Source organism: Falco peregrinus, chromosome 8 (genome assembly GCF_023634155.1).
Source record: "Falco peregrinus isolate bFalPer1 chromosome 8, bFalPer1.pri, whole genome shotgun sequence".
Lineage (NCBI taxonomy): Eukaryota > Metazoa > Chordata > Aves > Falconiformes > Falconidae > Falco > Falco peregrinus.
In genome coordinates this window covers 1,112,603-1,128,857 of record NC_073728.1, presented here as the reverse complement: position 1 = coordinate 1,128,857, position 16,255 = coordinate 1,112,603, and the positions used below count along the sequence as shown (strand labels likewise).

The following is a 16,255-nucleotide window of genomic DNA, read 5'->3' as shown; positions in this document are numbered from 1 at the left end:
GAACAGCAGATGGACTCCTTAAGAGACAGGCCATAAATTGGTATCCCTCTGTGTTAATGCAAATATAGAAATGTACCTGTGTTTTGTGTTTTTTTTAAAAAAACAACACAAAAAACCCCTCACCCTAAAACATTCCCCCCTCCCCCAAAAAAACACAAAAACAAAAAAATCCCCCCACAACACACAGAATATACAAATAAACTGCATGTAGTTAAAAGTAATGTCCAAAGAGCAGTCAGATGGCAGTAATGGGATGGGATAGTATCAGCCACTCATAGTCAGCGCAATCTGAACTACGTAAGATTTTCAGCATGTATGATACAAGGAAGTCTGTGTGTGTGATCTGTCTTGTCATACATAAAGAGATAAAGATAGCACACTTTGCTCTGGTCTGACCATATACTTTTTTTATGTGACTGTTTTAAATATTTAAATGTTTTCATGTAGCTTCTTCCTGGAAGGAGTCTACCAGACTTACCTTCTTACAGCTTGATCCTGCATGAGGATCAGCTGAGGAGGAGGAGTGGGGCCCAACCTTTGCCTGTTTCTAGCTCTCTGCCCAGATTGTTTGGAATGCTATTTCCATTTTCAGAGTATAAGATGAAACCTGGAGCCATCTAGGAGTTTTATTTGCTTTTGATGGGAATGTAGGACTTTGTTGTTCTTTAAAATAAAATATGAGAAAAATTAGAGGCTGTTAACTTTTGCCTCCAAGTGGCTAATGAATCAAGGCCGATAATTTGTATAAAAGATTTGGCTTGAAGTCGTGTGGAGTAAATTGAGTTCTCATAATTCCTTGAAAGGAGAAGCAGAGAGATCTGCTAATAAGGTCCTAACCATTATGTATTAACAGCCATGTGATGATATTCATGTGATTGCTGACAGGTGTGAGTGTTCCTCTGTGAGAAATATAATGAACTGAGGTGTGTTGAACCTCTCTTCACAGAAATGACAGGCCACTGAAAGAAAAACGCTCATACAGAGAGTGCATCTATCAGAGCTGTTACAAAAATGGCTCTGCGATTCCATTTCACATGCAATATGTACATAGAGAGTAGGGCCAAAGCAACACCTCTACCTCTGGGAACTTGTCTGTCTTGCTGATAAATGTTAGTTTCATAATTTCTCTTGTGGCATTAATTCTGTGGGATTCCCGTTCTAGTTGTGCAGGAATTGATTTGCCAGTTTCTAAATTTGTCTCTTACATGAAACAATGCATGACTGAACAGTGCTCTTCTCTACTGCTTTAAATAATACTTCTTAAGCATCTTGGATTGCAGGTCCTGCCCAGCTCTGACTCCATGACCTCCCTCATCCCAGCTCCTTTGCTGGGGCTTTGCCTTGGTCAGATTTTGAATTATTATTTGATTCATTGTTTGGAGTTCTGTTTGCCTCTTCCGCTCTCCCTCCTCCAACGGCTCTATCCCTTACCCTCCCATGATAGTAGTAGTCAAATTTAGGTCAAAGTAGTATCTGCAGGAGAGGCTGTTTCCAGAATTCTTCCCTTTCTTAAATGCCAGGCGTCCGAGAAGGACCAGCTAATGGTATTTCTGGTAAACTACTGGACTTTGTATTCTGGTACCAGTCTTCATCATCTAGTTCTGTCTTCAGGCTTTTAAAGTATTTTTTTAAATGTTACTTTTATTTTATGTAATAATATAAAATATTGATATAAAATAAAAAATAAAATATATATTGATATATTTAGACATACCTAAGGTTTGAAGGTTTTCCTTAAATTTCTGTGATCTTACTTAATTAACGCTGAAGGGAGGCAGTTTCAGTGGGTTTGTGTTTGTTCCTTAGCAGGCTGATGTTACATACTGTGTTCTATGGTAGTTCACATCTCTTTTTTGCATTTGCAGCATGTTTATTTTTGGGCGTGTGGATGGACAGATCAGTTGTGTCAGAAGACTGTTTATGCTATAAGTTCTGATGGTGATTGTAGGGAAATGGGTAAAAAATTGGCCTCTGATATGGAGTGGCTGTTTTGGTTTTATCTGCTACCATTTTTAAAATAAGAAAGATTAAAATAATTATTGCCCACCTGACACCCCGACATACAAAATGTTTTAACCATATAAAAAGTGTTTGTAATGCATTTAAAAAAAAAAATCTTAGAAAAACCCCCCAACATGTTTCTATTCATCTCCTTTTACTTTCTCTTTGGGGGAGATGTGACTGCCAGAGTAATTACAGCATATAATGTTTTGAAAGTCTAAATAGAAATTTAGATTAAAATTTTAAAAGTCTTCATTTTTTATTTCCTTTTTACTTTTTTTTTCCTTCTAAGCTTATTCCTGGAAATCATGTCATGCCTCCAGTCAATTCTGCATGCATAGTGGTATGCGTCTAACACACCATTTCTGATTTAGGGGGTCTCAGCCCTTTGGGTTTGTCAGCTCCCTCATTGGATCCTGCTGGCAGGAAATGCTCATGAGTAGTGACAGCAGTGGATTTTTGGCCGTGCTTCAGGCTGGTTTGAATACTGATAATTCAGTTAGAATGATTTGTGTTAAGTGGGGCATTTCATTATATACAAGACATGAAAAGATGTAATAGTTCCACTTGTATTTTGTAACTTCGTAATTCTGCTTTTAACAGCCAGCTTTTACAATGTGCTGTAATCCTGAACGTGCACCAGGAGTTGCTTGTATGGCTTCCCAAGTTCACAGACTTCAGTAATTCACTAGGAGAAGAGGTGTACTGATGCACTGAGGTGGCTGAAATGAATTTTAATTTTTAACATATTGATGATGAAGGTGAACACAAGGTGGTCAGGCAGCGTGTGTGTTTGAAATCTGCAGATGTGGATTTTAAGGTATTTGCTGACATGTGAAATCTGCAGTTCATACTGAGGACTGGAGTTAAAAGGATGATGTTGATTTCATTGGTGATGTGAGCAAAGCCTATACCATGAAGGTCCATCTGTGAAAGTCATGAGACCTTGCAAATGAGATGGGTAGGTTGTAGCCATATCTATTTTTGTGTCCCTTGTCCCTTCTACGTAAGTAGCAAAAATCTTAGGAAATAAAATGGAAAAATAAATAACATCAATGTACTGTGAGGTTTGCAAAACTAAACCAAACAGAAGTCTCAAAGCAAAGGTTGGGTTGGAGATGGTAGCTTGGCTGCCTTGTGTGTGAGTAATGTTTTCCATGCAACTTTGTCACTGAAATGTAACATGTTCCTTTTTTTAGTGTACCATAAACTATGCAGACTATGTCTTGTGGGTGAGCGGATATTACTGGAACAAACTTTACTTTTGGTGTATCAAAGGACTTGGAGCAGAGAGGCCAAGTCGTAAGTCAGTTGCTGAGGCTCAGTGGCAGCAGTAAATACGTTTGTTCCTATGAAAGTAAATACAGACAGGAATTCTGAATAAAAGATCCATACAGAGGGTGCTGTGCCAACAAACTGAGGCAAACTCTGGTTTCCTTTAGCATAGAGTGTATCTGGGTTCAGTGAAGGCATTCCAGACTTGCACCAGAACACACTTTTATTCAACCTCATTAGCATAAAAGAAAACCAAACCGTATTTTGGCTTTATTTTTGCCACATTGCTTCATAACTCAGAGACTGGCACAAGCATTTCAGCTGAAGCCTGGACCAAAATATTTTAAATGGTCAGAGCAGCAGTAAGTTCCAGCATGAGAAGTTTGCTTCACTTCAAAACTTTGGGAGTTGTTTTATTACTTGTATGTTATTCCCATGAAGAGGCTGCTTTGACATACAAATTAGTGTTTCATGGAACCTTCTGTCTCAGGGCTGTGAGAGCTCTGCATGCTTTCCTTTGTGATGTGAAATACCACATGGGAATGAGATCTCATTTACACTCATGACTAAGTCTGACCAAGATCCCCTGAGTAATTTTGCTCCTCCTTCCTATTAAAACTTCAAAGGAGGATGGAGTTATATTTACATTTGTAAATTGATTCCATTATTCATTTTTGTTCATTATGATACCACGGCTGTCAACCAAGCCCCACGCAGCTGCTCGCTCACTCCCCCTCACCCAGAGGGATGGGGAGGAGAATCGGAAAGAAATGTAAAACTCCAGGGTTGAGATAAGAACAGTTTAATAGGTAAAGCAAAAGCCGCGCATGCAAGCAAAGCAGAACAAGGAATTCATTCGCTACTCCCCATGGGCAGGCAGGTGTTCAGCCACCCCCAGGACAGCAGGGCTCCATCGCATAACGGTTACTCGGGAAGACAAACGCCGTAATGCCAAATGTCCCCCCCTTCCTCCTTCTTCCCCCAGTTTATATACTCAGCGTGCCACCATACGGTATGGAATACCCCTTTGGCTAGCTTGGGTCACCCGTGCTGGCTGTGCCCCCTCCCAATTTCCCGTGCCCCCCCAGCCCTCTCGCTGGCAGGGCCCAAGAAGCTGGAAAGTCCTTGACTTAGTATAAACATCGCCCAGCAAGAACTGAAACCAGCAGTGTGTTACCAGCATCGTTCCCACATCGGAGCCAGAACACAGCACTGTGCTAGCTACTAAGGAGAAAACTGACTCTGTTCCAGCTGAAACCAGGACAATCCCATTCTTAGAATTTGTATGCAACAAGAAAAGAGGGTATTTCCCCATTCTAAATGGAGAGAAATAAAGATTGGAGTTTTATATATAAAGGAATATATTTAATTGCAGGAGCTCTATATTATAAAACATGCTTCGTAGTTGTGTTCAGCTCTTGTAAGAGTGCCAGGAAGGACAGAAGAGTGTGAAACTGCTTAAAGGATAGCTAGCTGGGAGTTCTCAGTCCTCTTCCTTTCTAGAGATCAGGCCAGCTAAGATGGAGCGAGGTGGAATCGGACTTGAGGATCCCATTGCTGCTGCAGTACTAGATTCTGAGCAGAGTGGTTGCGCTCTGAGCAGGATGTACTCCCTGCTCCAATGGGTGAGCAGAGTGTACATTCCTCTGCTGGGCTACTTTCCAGTAAGGATCCCCAGGAGGTGCTGGTGTCGTCTTTGGACTTCATGTCCACTTACGTTGTTATAAAGGCAGGCTCAACCCGGTTGTTATGATGTGACCTAGTGCTGAGGAAAAGTTTTGCTTTTCACATTTAGGGTGTGATGTTTTTTCATAAGCACAGTGAGGCTGGCAGTAGACTTAAGTCCCCTGAAGCCCCCTTTTCTCTGTGTCCCAGTGTAACTAGGAGGGGACATCTTTAGAGGTGGTCTCTAGTTGGTGCTTCTTGGAGATTTTAATTCTTATTTGTTGTTGTCTCTGATACTGGGTAATGCACAGTAAAACCCAGTATCAGCTGGGTATTGGTATCAGGAAAAGTTGTAAACCTGTTCCTGGATTGAGCTGCTCAGTGCACCCCGTAGGTTTCAGTGTCTGTGTTCTGTGTTAACTGCATGTCTGCTACAGCTATAGTATGTTGCTTTTGGTACTGACCTCGCTGTCTTACCTGTGATATTAAGCCACTGTAGGGTTGTCTGCTAAACTGCAGCATAAACCTGCGTCTGCAGCCTTGATGCATTATCTACCACGCATTGATTGTTCAGCAGATACCCTTTGTCTCCTAAAATAATCCCTCATTCAGTTAAAACCATATGCGTTCAGACATATTTTCTCTGCCTACTGCTTGTTCGGATAAGCAAATAATTTAAACTTTTTTTAAAAGCATCATTTACATATTTCTTTCTCAGAAGATGATTATATCTTGAAATGCATATATACATATTGGCTTTGTTACTAAGAAAATGTCTGTTTTGGTTTTGGAGCAGTTTAAAAAATTGCTGTACAAGGCTGAAGAAGAACCATTTGACAGTGAGGGCACAAACTGATTTTGCTTAAGTTTGCAAAATACCAAGTACTGCTTCCTTCAGAAGCTTCTGTCCTTCTGTTGGGAGGCTGAAGACAGATTACATGGAGGATGTGCCAGTTTGAAAATAGTGGTGATTGCACTTGAATTTAAAATAAGGTATTTCGGCTGTCATTAATTATAGCAGCTGTACGATGCTTCATTGTTCTGATTTGCTATAGGTGAATGGGAGGATAGGTTTTGCCCAGAAAATGACACTGGATATTTTTTGGAACTTAGTTGTACTTTCTATGATCGTCTTTTAGAATAATTATAAAGTAATGTTCTGTGCAAACTGACATACTCAAATTCGCATGGGTCTGCAGTGAATTTTCTAATAAAACTGTGGAGGTTATTTTGACTTGTTAACATGCTGTCTGAGACACAGTATTTTTGCATTTCCCAACCTCAGTAAGAGGAAGCTTTCCTGGTAGATTGACCTTTCAGTGTGCAAAAATGGTGAGTAAAACTCACAGTGGACTCCAGCTGGCAGGAGAATTCAGTTCAGTGAGGAGGCAGTTTTCACAAAAAGGCATGGAGAGTCCACAGATCATACAGAATCTTTTTCTTGTTCTTTTTAGAATCTTGTAGCCCCTGAAGTGTACAAAGTTGGAGATCCCATAGCTCCTCTAGGCACTGCATGTATCCTGGCTCATCGGGGTATGGGCAGTTGCCTTAAGCAGGGCTTTCCAGCTTTGTGGTGTTGCTTGGTTACCATCATTCCCACAACTCTCTAAAGCAAAGCAAATGTAAAAAACCCTGGTTTCTATTTATGGGCTAGGCTACTGTACAGATCCAAACAAAACAGAATTGTAAATCCTCTACAGCTTCTCTAATGATCATTTTTTTCCTCAAGTATTCCACTTGGCTACTCACAAAGGCTTTCTATTTTAGGTATGTTTGTTCAGTATATTGGGGTACTTCTAGGATTCTGCACAGACTCTGGAAGTTCAGAAGCTGGATTCCTGACTGGAACAAGGAAAAACAAATAATGGCTTGTGTTGTCGGGCAGTCTTGCTAACTTGAGCTGGGATATTGCCGCTTCAGATATACTTCATGTGCATCCTCAGTTCAGGGCAGGGCAAAGTGCGCAAAGCTTAGCTTGGAATGTGGTAGGGAATATTTTCTTTAGTAATGAAAATAATGGAGAACTCTCATAACCATTTGGCTGAGCATCTCATGTAATTTTGTGAATATTTCCGAATGTAGCTTCACAAGTCCTTTCGTGCCCTTGGGAGAATACTTTTGGCATGCAGGCTTATGTGTTTCGGGGAAAATTCTCATCTTAAATCAAATTAGCTAATCTTGGCGAAGTATACAGACCCTCTGAGAACTGAGTGTAGCATGGGTGCATAAGTTTCTTTTAATGAAGTTAATTCCCAAAAGAAGGCTTCTCAGGGAACATGAGTGAACACTGGTGAACAGAGAGCTCTCCATAAATCCACTAGGGTCACTAACAGTGTACCTAGAGTTGGTTACAGAAACCTGCTTGCTGTTTCTGAGAGTGCAGAAAGCTAAAATAAATGGAGGTATCTGTGAGTCAGCCAGAGGTTGAGGAAAAATAAACGTATCCAAGTAAAACATTCCCAGCTGTGGAAAAAACTATCCCCCATCTATCAAAAGCATGGAAAGTGTAGGTAGCAGACAGCAATTCTTGTAGGAAGTAGAACTTCTAAGCATTGCCTTGTGCTCATTGTCTGAGAGCTAGTGCATTAGTGGGGCCCACAACTCAGTCCTCTAACCATTTTGGGTTTCCAGTAGGTCCAGTTCTTCTGATGGTGGACTTGTAAGAGGGATTTCTCATCCAGTGAGGTACCATATGGCTCACGTGTGTCTGTGTTACAGGTCTGTTCCAGCTCTGTCAGTAGGAATTGGATTAGGCCCTTAAAGCTTTGAGAGAAGAACGTCAGCTGTCACTAAGTTAGGGGGAATAACAGGCTTAAATAATGGCAGATCACTGTTAGAATAAAGGTGCTTGCAGACTCTGCATGTGGACTTGTTTAAAAAAAAACGTGTCAATGAAGAGTCTGAGGCCCATGTTGGTACTCTAGCTCACACCAAAGTTCCCACAACCAGGGAGAGCTTCGTAGGCTAGAAGGACTGGATATTCCAGTCCTATAAGACACGTAGATCATAGTAAACACCAGAGTTGGTTGGTTTTTTAAACCGTGCTATTTCATGCTGGCTGAAACTGAAGTGGTGCCAGTTGTATGTCTGATTGCAATGCTGGCTCTCTGCTATGAAAGCCTTAAAGGACAATTTTTCTCTTTGACAAGACCACACGGCATGTACATGTTTTCTTCCTCATTGCTGCTGCTGTTCATTTACTGTAATTCCCTCCTGTACCAGTGTTGAACATGGATTCTCTCCTTTGCCCTACTGTAGTATTACTATCCCACTTGTGTCACCAGACAGAAATCTGGCATAGGATGAGAGGTGATCCAGTCCTGAAGCTTTTATTTAGTTTTTTCTCAATCCTAAAGTTAACAGATCCTTTTTGCTATAAAATCTTTGGCAAATATCAGATTGAGGATGGTTTCAGTCAGGGAGCTTATGCTGCTTTATAATCATATGCATCTTTTGTTGTAATAAGCAGTGCGTGTTGTAAATGTCAATATGAATTGTCCTCTGAAGGCTGGATTCCTGCTGAGTATGCTTAACACTGCATTCCCTGGCTGAAGTTAGAAACTGCAGTTCACAGAAAGGAACATCATGGTGTTGTAAAGGCAGGTAAAGATCAGCTTTGGAGGATGCTGTTATTAATTGGCTGAATATTGAGATGCAAAACAGGAACCTTGCGACTGTTGGTGTAGCAGTGACAGACAGGGAGCACCCCTTACTTTTACTACATTGGAGCTTACGTCTGTGTTAGGCGTAAGGTTGAGGCTAAATGTCTTAAGGCTTGGCTAAATGTTAAAGATACGGAGGTTTACTTTCCATGTGCTAAATAACTTCATTGGCAGGTAGGGAAATGTGATTGACTCAGTAGCTAGGCCAAAATAATAATAATAATAATAAAGTCCAAAAAAAAAGTGCCAAAACTCTCAATAAAGTCTCGCTTTTGTGTGCTTACCAGCAGACTCCAAATAGCCTTTGCACTTGGTCATGTCAGCGTTTGACAGAAGATTCCCTGCCTTCTCTCAGCTTGCTTCTCGCACTAGATGTTCTCAGTGGCTTCATCGGAGAAATATCTGTGCATGAAAACAAACCATAGTCCATTGTATCCTTGTGTTACCAGCATTCATCCCAACTTGACGTGCCTCTGGTTCCAGCAATAAACCTAGCTTTTAATTTTTGAAGAAAAAAACCCCCAAAACTCCCAAAACAACAACAACAAAAACCCTACAACCCCAGACAAAACTATTCTTAACATTAAATGTAGAAGTGACAGGTAGAGTCATTAAGAGTTAAACGTGAGCATTGGACCCTGCAAGCTAGCAGAACTGTAGGCAGCAGTGGAAGACTTCAGAAGTCTTTTGTTGAGCTTGTGAATATATAGGGTTGAGTTCAGTTTAATGCTCAGCCCTGCAATATTTCTCTGCTTGTATACAGGCTACTGCAGGCAGGATCTCATGGGTTCTGCTTAAATTTGGAGTTGTGTTGGAGATAGCTGGGTTTTACATTGGGGTTTTGATTTGGGACTAGGGGGATTTATTTTACTGCTGGCTCCCACAAAGGTAAGAGCCGATTTAGACACAGTCAAATAACTTTCAGTTAATTTCAGTGCTAATCTTTGTTGCTGGGCTATACTTAAACACAGTCCAAAATACAGTTTTAGGATACATACTCGGGAACAGAGGGATTGAAGGGTATGTTTACCGTCAGGATCCAGAAGGCTTATAGGTCTACAGTGGAATTAGCAGAGTGCAGTGTTTAGGTTTTTGAGCCCTTCTGCATGACAGATATATTGTGGAACCTCAGGTTTAAGGTTGGGGATGGGGCTAGGCATCAGAAGAGAATTGGTCAAAGAGTTTGCTTTACTCTTTGAAAGAGTAAAGAAGATTCACATAGGATGAGGACTCCTGTCCAGTGTTCTACAGCTCATGGTATGCTTTGATTCTTCATTAAGGCCTTGTCCTGGTCTAACCCCGGCCACAGCCAAGCCCCACGCAGCCGCTCGCTCATCCCCCCTTGGTGGGGCGGGGGAGAGGATCGGAGGGGTCAGAGCGAGGGAACTCCTGCGCTGAGATGAAGACAGTTTAACAGGTAAAGCGAAAGCCGCGCGCGCCAGCAAAGCAAAACGCGGAATTCGTTGCCCACTCCCCACGGGCAGGCAGGTGCTCAGCCATCCCCAGCACAGCAGGGCTCCGTCACGCCCGTGGCTTGGGAAGACAAACGCCGTCACTCGGAGCGTCCCCCCTTCCTCCTCCTTCCCCCAGCTCCTGTGCTGAGCATGGCGTTCTGTGGTCTGGAATATCCCTTTGGCCAGTTGGGGCCAGCTGTCCTGGCAGTGTCCGCCCACCCCCCAACTAACTCCCTGTGCCCCCCCACCCCCCCAACTAACTCCCTGTGCCCCCCAGCCCTCTCGCTGGCAGGGCCTGAGAAGCTGAGGAGCCCTTGGCTTAGTGTAAACATCGCCCAGCAACAACTGAAACCAGCAGTGTGTTACCAGCATTCTCACACAAATCCAAACGCAGCAGGGCAGCAGCTGAGAAGAAAATTAACTCTATCCCAGCCAAAACCAGAACAGGCCCATATCTCTATGAATAGCTGTTGTGATCTGGATTTAATCTTAGTATGTGGTTCTGGTGCATGTATGCATTGTGTGTCATTAATACTAGGATTAGGGAACTGTTAAAAAGATCAGAGTTCAAGATGGGGAGGGATTTAAGTGCTTGGTTTATTTGTATGTTCTCCAAGGCTGTAGAGCTGTGATGAGCACTGATTCCTGCTGCTTTTTTTGGCTTACGTTAGTTTTGGTGTGGTTGTTTGTCACTGAGCTCTGTTTGATGTGAGGTTTGATGATGTGCTATCTGAAGCCCTGCTTCTTTTCTCTTTGTACCCTGCAGTGGGGGACAATGGGTTGAAGGTTCCGAGAGGGTGTTTCATGTCATCTCCACACACATGGCCTTCATTGGCCATAGATCTACCACAGAGGGTTACGGGCCACTGTTTTTAAAGTCTATACTACCTGCAGAGTCACAGCGTGCTTTCCTATTTCAGGGTCTTTTTTGTTTGAAAGTAAAAATCACTTTTAAGAATTGACCTTTCATTATGATGTGAAATTACCTTAAACATTTGTGGACAGTAAGCAACAGTATTCTTTGATAATACAGAAATGAAAAACACTTCCTTTTAAGTGTTGTACCTTCACTCTTAATTTCCTTTCTCCTCCCTTGGGTCACTGTTTCCTGCATAATGTTTTCTTTGATATGCCATGGACCATTGACTAAGGACAAAATGTTGAGTTAGGAAGGTAATCAAATTATGGAGAGATGTCCCATAAGAATCTACTTATATTTTTTTCAAGGTATTACATCTCATTTGATCAGACTTGACAGAAGTGGTATCGTTTGGAAAGAAGAAACCTTTACAACATCCAATAAAACTTTTTTCTTTCCTTTACATATGGTACATAGCTGTCTTGGTTGTCTGCTTTTTTACTTTACAGTGATGCAAACCAAAAACTTTTTACTTTAATTTTTTGCTTGTGTTCCTTTGTCTTTTAAAATAGACTTTAATAGTAGTAGCCCTTAAAGTACAAGAATTACAATTTGAACTTTAATAATTTCATACCAGTGACTGCATTTCATACCTGAGACCACATCGAGGTGTGGGATTCTGAGATTACTTGTCACTTTGGTCTTCAATATTTCATGAAGTTCAAAAGGGCAAGGATTGTCAAAAGAACTCACTGAGCAGGGGAAAGAAAAAATTAAGTTGTAAAAGTCTTACCATTTGATTCTTCAGATTTTAATTTTCCACTGAAGTTGAAGAGGAATCTCCCCCACAACTCGGGTTGAAGGTGATCAAAACTGGGGTTTAGCAGGTGGCATGTTACACAGGAGAAAAGCAGAATCACTAGGATGCCTCAGTACAATAATGTGCATGATCTGATTTGTTCTGTTTAAATCCTAAAACCACCACCTACAGAAAATGCACTATCACAAATGTTGCTGTCTGTCTTGGTCTCAGTTCAGGTGCTCGCTAGACAAAAGGGATGTGCAGTAGCTCCCTCACTCTCATCCCTTGCTTGTGTCTCCTTGAAGGGAGCAAATAGCCAAGTTGTGCCCTTGCTTGCACAGAAGAACAGAATACTGGTAGGACCGTAGCGCAGGCCTGTTCCTGAACTCTTGGTTAGAGCATTATGCCCAAAGGCAAGGAAGTGGGTGCGCTTCCCTCACTGGGTTTCTGGCCCCTCTATTCATCTCGCAGATCTGTGCCTGTTATGTCGATTCCAACACCCAGAAATGCTCTTTAACACTGTGACATGTATAAGTAATTGTATTTCTTCATTGAAGCATCACATTTTACATTGCTTCAGTCTTTTGATTTTGAACATAACTGTGACTCAGCAAGCCATGCAGAAGCGTGTTCAGATTGCAATGGACTTTGGGACCTAATCTGTGAGAGCCTTTGTTTTGGGAGCCTTTGCTAGGTGAAGTGCTTCAGGGAACATCTGGCAGGTTCAGATGCAGAAGCATTTAAGAGCTTTCTGCTTTGCTTTAAAATAAAACCTGTGACTCTGACAGGGCTTTTGCACTTCAGAACTTCACTTTGGCTTTGGCAAAATCTGTAGTTTCAAGGGTAAGATGGATGAAATGGGGCAGCAGTCACGCACTTCTAGTCTATTACAGTGTGAGTATTTTGTAATGCAGAAGGAAAAATAAGTCTGCAAAGACAGTGAAGTCATAGTGGCTTGGTGGAGGCTGGTTTCAGCAGTCAGGGTGTTCAGAAATGTCACATTGTACTTCTAGGGTTAGCTGAGGGACTGCTGAACAGATCTTACTCCAAGGCAAACAGGGACCAGCATGTAACTCACTTAAGTAGCAACTAGAAAGGGTTAATTCCTGTCTGGCATGCGTGGTTAAATCGTAGACCAGTTCATGACTGCCTTCTCCTTGCAACTACAGAAGAGAGTGCAAAACTTAACTATTTCTGGTTTTGTTCCCTCCTGTTAATGAAATCGGGAAATCAGTCTCCATTCATCTGTCTATGGGCATAAACAGGCACTCAGCTATCCATGTGGTTGTATGTCTTCAACTTTGGGGATAATTCCCCTGAAATTTATAGGCACGTCAGCAAAGGCCTTGTATTGTGGGCAGAGTGCTGGTGTCACTCTTTGGGCTTGCCTCTGTTTCAGCTGAGTTGGTATTCTTGAGATAATAATGTTGCTTGTTGGAGAATGACCACACTGAAACTGTGCTGGTGTGGCTCAGGGGGATTTGTTTAGTAACTGGTGACTTACTGTAACTTGCACCTATGGCCCTCTTGCATTAATGGATAGAACGGTTTGCATCACTTAGGTTTATCTTTCTGCACATCGCGATGTGCTGGCTGGTTTGAGTTTAAAATACATGTTGGTTTTAAAAATGGGTTTGTTATAGCTGGAAGAATTGTATGTGTGGTCAGGAATGGTGCTAACAACAAGGTTTAGGTAATTGCCTAAGCTTGCATGGCAGTGAAGGTAAGTCCTGTAAAAACTGGTAAGAGCATCTGTCAGCACCCCCCATGTGTTGAGCAGGGTAAGTAAGGGAATGAGGGGTGTTTTTTCGCAAAAGTCTCCTGTAAGGAGAAAGCAGTATAGTAAATCAAGAGTAAATTAACTAATCATGTTCTAACTTACAGCTGTTTTTTGCGGGAGATACAGTCTTTTGGAGAAGATAGAAAAACAAGAACAGAAGCTGGAGTCATTCACGGTGGTAAGATACCTTTTATGTCTCTCCTTGCTAACCATTGTGACTGGGTAAGTTCAGAAACTTGTAGGTTACGCTTTCAGCCTATACTTTACAAGTGAGTTCATCAGGTTTCTTGAGCTTATCCTGCTAAAGCTGATCATAGTGACACATACCACAATGATCACAGGGGAAGGAAGGGGGGAAAAAAAAAAAAAAGACAAATGTAACAATTGGCAAAATGGTACTTTATAAATTCCTTACTATGTAGCTTTGACTTTTTACAAAAACACAGGTTGGTGGGTAAGTAAGCCTACTTTCACATGGCACGTGTGTATGACAGATAACAAATAGGAAGGTACTTCATTTATAGGTCTGTCAGTGCAGGAACAAGAAGCCAGGAACTTTAGGGGCTGCTTTCACCAGGACAGTGCAGCCTGTTTGAACATCTCTGAAGCTGTTTGGTTCCTGTTTCGTCTACAGTCTTATCTTTCACTACTCCAGGTTAATTTCTTCCCTTCATCTACTTTCTTTGTCATTCAAGTTGGTAATCTCATCTTACATTGTCCTACTGCTTCTTCTCATCTGTTTTTTTAGTAGTTTGAACCACTATATTGTGGTTTGCAACTGAAAGTTCTGCTGAACCGGTGTTCTGAAATCATCTCACACTATATAGTCCAAGGTGATGTTCAGAGGATGGTGGGAAAGGGCAGCTTCATAGTGAAAAAAAATAAATAAAATATTAGCTAAAACTAGAGACTACAGAACTGGGAAATGGGGTCTCTGCAGTTGCCTCAGTTCAGAGGTGTGTGAACCTGGTGGGTTTTGTCACTTGTTTTGAAGAAAATACTTGTTTAAATATATCAAATAATTCCTTGTGCTGTTGTGTCTGACAGTAGGCTGTTTCTTTCTGTCCAGCATGTTATGAAATCATAAACTCAGTCTGTTCTAAGCATAAGAAGTGCGCTAATAACCCTGTCATTGTGTGTAATTCTAACAGGGATGACAGTTTTTTAAAAATGTCTTAAGGTTCTCCAGTTTACTTGCAGTTTAGGAGGTCTGGACTGTGTTCCCTATGAATAGCTTGCTGAGAAATCTTCAATGAATCACTTAATGCCTCAAATGGAAATCTCTAAAATGAGATAATACTTCTGCACTTGAACATGGGTGTCGGGACGATAACTAGATTATGTATTGAGGCTTGTGAAATGCTCAGGGTCATTTGCGTGTTATTTTGCTGCCCACGCCCCATTTCTTTAGTGGAGGGCTGTTACGCTTTTTCTTAAGGATTTTCTTTTTGCTTGTAACTTGTTTTACAGAGTTGCTGTATGGCAAAATTCCAAAGCTTTTGGTGGTGGAGGGCTTACAAGGAGCAGCTGAACAAAATCAATCTGTTACTTGATAGTTTAGCATGCTAAACTCAGTAGTGATGAGCTGTGTGACTTAAAGGAAAGAAGAAAAAAAAATATGGATGCCCAGAGTGGTTCTTGCACATCTACTGATCTCAAGTGTGGCCAAATACATGATGAAATATGACTTGTCTGGCTACAAGCTCTTATTTACTACAACTAAGCGAATTATTGGGTCAGTTCCTGACCAGACCTTGAGCTGTCAGAAGCAGATGGCCTGCCTGGAGAGCAAGATACCTTGGAAGCACCTCCACCCTTGTCAGCAATGTTACACAGACAGGGATTTCTCAGAAGAGCAGTGCTGGCATTCAGTGATTTCAGGGAAAAGGTGGTAGGTTTTCAGCTATACTTGCTCTTCCACATCAGAATGTCTTGTGTACACTAGTCTGGAATGGGTTTTCTGTATGACTTGCTGTGGTGGGTTTACCTGGCCCAGCAGCCAGGCACCCACACAGCTGCTCGCTCGCTCCCCTCACCAGCTCCCCGCAGCAGGGGGAAAACAGGAAGGGCCGAATGAAGAGAAGTCATGAGTTTTGATAGAACAGTTTACTGGGAGAAGAAAAGGCAGGGCCCAGGAGAGAAAAAAAAGAGCGAAGCAAAGGAGATGGCACACCACCTCCCACAGGCAAACCGATGCTCAGCCAGTCTCCAAACCGCCACCCTGGCAACAAAAAACGTCGTCTCTGTCTTCCTCTAGCCCAGTGTTTATTGCTGAGCGTGAGCGTATGTGTCATGGAATATCCCTTGGCCCGCCTGGGTCAGGTCTCCCAGCTGTGCCCCCCCCAGCCTCTCGCCCCCCCTCGGCCACCGGGCTGCGGGTGCAGTGGGAAGCAGGCAGCCTTGGCACTGTGCAGGTGCCGTGCAGCAGCAGCCAAAACACCCGCCTGTTATCAGCGCTGCAGTTGCCACAGATCTGAAACACAGCACCGTATGTGCTGCCATCCCAGCCAGACCCAGTACGTTTGCTTACTTCTTAATGTTGTACTAAAAAAAGAATTTTTAGGACAACAAAATCCCTTTGTAAGGTCTTAAGAATGGCATTGTCTTGATTGAAAATGTTTTCTTTTATGTGCAGATGTGATGTCTTCATTATCAGTTCATGTCTTCAGTAACATGGGCACATCTGAAGCAGTTCCAAAAGACCCTATGTATGTGCTGTAGCTCATTTTTCTCTGATAAATGTCTCAAAACATTTCT

The 16,255-nt window shown here is 42.1% G+C and overlaps 1 protein-coding gene across 11 annotated transcripts in view; it reads left to right on the top strand.

The window, feature by feature from the left end:
* Positions 1–16,255, top strand: part of SPATS2L (spermatogenesis associated serine rich 2 like) — a 151,379-nt gene that overhangs the window by 74,486 nt on the left and 60,638 nt on the right. For 8 of the 11 annotated variants that reach the window (XM_055811506.1, XM_055811505.1, XM_055811507.1 and 5 more), the window contains exon 2: positions 13,603–13,676. The exons of 2 other annotated variants lie outside the window; for them this stretch is intronic. The gene's annotated coding sequence lies outside the window, so the exon portion shown is untranslated. Of the gene's footprint in view, positions 1–13,602; positions 13,677–13,700; positions 13,721–16,255 lie in introns of those variants that run through there. One more of the 11 variants, XM_055811508.1, reaches the window with a different exon arrangement.